The following is a 3,108-nucleotide window of genomic DNA, read 5'->3' as shown; positions in this document are numbered from 1 at the left end:
ATACTCTGTTGCTCTGGCAACTTATAAAAATCTGGCTCAAGGTAAGTTACCATGTGTTCCTGAAATTAATAAATTCAAGAATGAGACATTGCCAAGGATGAATGCTTGCCCTTTCTTAAATGTCAGCATGATCTACGGAATTTCTATGATTAAGACAGAGAGATGGGAGAAGCTTAGTTGAATATTTGATAAATGCTACTTGACCTAGGCTTCAGTTGTAGGCGCTAATCTAATCTAATCTAAGCCACGTTTCCAAAACTAAGCCCGAAGAAGAGCAGTTTCCATAGTCATACCCCCTCCCCACACACTCCAAAGAGGTAACTAAGTTAAAAGAGTGTACAATGTACTGGCAGATATTTTTCTGGTATAATGTTGAAAAATCAAGAAAATCCGTTTTTTCATACGAGAGGGTCCCTATACCTAGGGTCTTCAAAGAGAGCCTGAGAGACCAGAACATTGCCACATGAATGAGGAAATGTTAGCATGGAAATTGCCACATATAGACTGTGGAGATAGTGTGGAGGAAGAGTGGAGTGTGGGATGGTGCAGAAGGACTGATGCAGAAACCAACTGTCATTCTTGGGTAACTGAAGTGCTATGGGCTAGAAATCCAGACAGTTACTGCTCAGACTTCCGTTCAGCAATGACTCTGCAGTCCAGAGGGTAGGAAGGCAGTTACACAGCCTCTTGATGCCAAAACTGGGCTAGAGGTAGTTGCAGAGAAGCCAGATATCCATGACTTCCCACTCCATCCTATTTTCATGTATTCTTGCATCAGAGCTCACTGCAGCTTTGTATTACAGGCACGAGAGGGAATATGATCTATTTTATACCTGAGGATGCTATGTCTTACAAAAGATACCCATGAGGCAGCCAGTTTCTTCACACTTTGCTGGCCAATTTCCCTTTCCTTGTGGACCGTCCATGCTCACATCTTAAACTCCGCTCTCACTGAAGTCTCATGTTTTGCCAATACAACATATTCTTGATCTTTCCATACATTCAAACTCTCCACTGTAGCACAGCCATAACATTGGCTCCAGTGCTGTCAACTTCCTTACTCACTTTGTTTAATATAGCCTCCCATGTACCATATGCTCTTCTACATGTTATTTGACGCATGAATGAATAAAATATAGTCTCTGTTGGTCACAAAGTATTTCAGATCGCAAATACATTGTCTCTAGAATTAGGGAGGTGAACAGCAAGAGACATCTAAATTATTAAAAAAATTAAATTATAAATTTTTAAAAATATTTTTGATCTTTTTAAATTTTATGCTAATGTGTGTGTGTGTGTGTGTGTGTGCCTGAATGTATGTTTGTGTACCATTGGTGCACAAGTGCCTGCAGGGGACAGAAGAGAGCATCAGATTTTCTGAAAACTGGAGATACAGGTGGTTGTGAACTGCCTGATTTGGGTGCTAGGAAATATATCCCGGCCCTCTGCAAAAACAGCTTCTTATTTTATTTAGTATTTATGTGTATTGTGTTTGTGCACATGAGTATGAGTGCCTTCAGAGGCAAGAAGAGGGTAATTACCTGGAGCTGGGGTTAGAACACATGTGAGTCACTTAGCATGTATGCTGGGAAAACCCGGATCATCTTCAAGAACAGTAATCATGACCCCCTTCCCCCTCCGCTCAATAGGCTGCATTCTTTTGGAACGCACACAGATCGGGGTTCTGATGACTTTATCCGCGTTCGGTCCTTTGTCCTTTCACTCACCCACCGCCGTACCCGGCAGACCTACCCCCTCCTGTGCCAGGAACGTGCTGCCACTGGCACCATGTTCTACCCATACCCAGCACTAACCCGGAGCAGAAGAAGGAGCTCTCTGACATCGCTCACCGAATTGTGGCTCCGGGCAAGGGCATCCTGGCTGCAGATGAGTCCACTGGAAGCATTGCTAAGCGGCTGCAGTCCATTGGCACTGAGAACACTGAAGAAAACAGGCGCTTCTACCGCCAGCTGCTACTAACTGCTGATTACCGTGTGAACCCCTGCATTGGGGCGGTGATCCTCTTCCACGAAACACTCTACCAGAAGGCGGATGATGGACGTCCCTTCCTTCAAGTTATCAAGTCCAAGGGAGGTGTTGTGAGCATTAAGGTAGATAAAGACGTAGTACCCCTGGCAGGAACCAGTGGTGAGACCTCCACCCAAGGGCTGGATGGGCTGTCAGAACGCTGTACCCAGTATAAGAAGGATGGAGCTGACTTTGCCAAATGGCGCTGTGTGCTCAAGATTGAGGAGCATACTCCTTCAGCCCTTGCCATCATGGAAAATGCCAATGTTCTGGCCCGTTATGCCAGCATCTGCCAGCAGAATGGCATTGTACCCATGTGGAGCCTGAAATCCTCCCTGATGGAGACCATGACTTAAAGCGCTGCCAGTATGTGACTGAGAAGGTACTGGCTGCTGTGTACAAGGCTCTAAGTGACCACCATGTCTATCTGGAAGGCACACTGCTGAAGCCCAACATGGTCACCCCAGGCCATGCTTGTACCCAGGAATATTCCAATGAGGAGATTGCCATGGCAACTGTCACAGCCCTGCATGGCACAGTGCCTCCTGCTGTCACTGGAGTCACTTTCCTGTCTGGAGGGCAGAGCAAGGAAGAGGCGTCCATCAACCTCAATGCCATCAACAAGTGCCCACTGCTGAAGCCATGGGCCTTGACTTTCTCTTATGGCCGGGCCCTGCAGGCCTCTGCTCTGAAGGTCTGGGGCGGGAAGAAGGAGAACCTGAAGGCTGCCCAGGAGCAATACATCAAGCGAGCCCTGGCCAACAGCCTTGCTTGTCAAGGAAAGTACACCCCAAATGGTCAGTCTGGAGCTGCAGCCAGCGAATCTCTCTTCATCTCTAACCATGCCTACTAAGCAGAGGTGAACTAAGGCTGCCCCATCAACACTCCAGGCCCCTGCCTACCCACTTGCTTTTGAAGAGGGGGCCTTCAGGCTTTCCCATCACTCTTGCTGCCCTCGTGACTGGTGTGGTGTTGTCTGCGAATGCTAATTCTGCCATCCCTTCCAGCCCACTGCCAATAAACAACTATTTAAGGGGGAAAAAAAGAATAGCAATCACTTATCCACTAAGCTATCTCTCT

The 3,108-nt window shown here is 47.0% G+C and overlaps 1 pseudogene; it reads left to right on the top strand.

Annotated features, from left to right (window-relative positions):
• The first annotated feature begins 1,782 nt into the window (after positions 1-1,782).
• Positions 1,783-2,885, top strand: LOC102000722 (annotated as a pseudogene).
• Positions 2,886-3,108: the final 223 nt, after the last annotated feature.

The sequence above is a fragment of the Microtus ochrogaster genome, chromosome X, assembly GCF_000317375.1.
Source record: "Microtus ochrogaster isolate Prairie Vole_2 chromosome X, MicOch1.0, whole genome shotgun sequence".
In the NCBI taxonomy this organism is placed as follows: domain Eukaryota; kingdom Metazoa; phylum Chordata; class Mammalia; order Rodentia; family Cricetidae; genus Microtus; species Microtus ochrogaster.
This window is presented reverse-complemented; position numbering and strand designations above follow the sequence as displayed.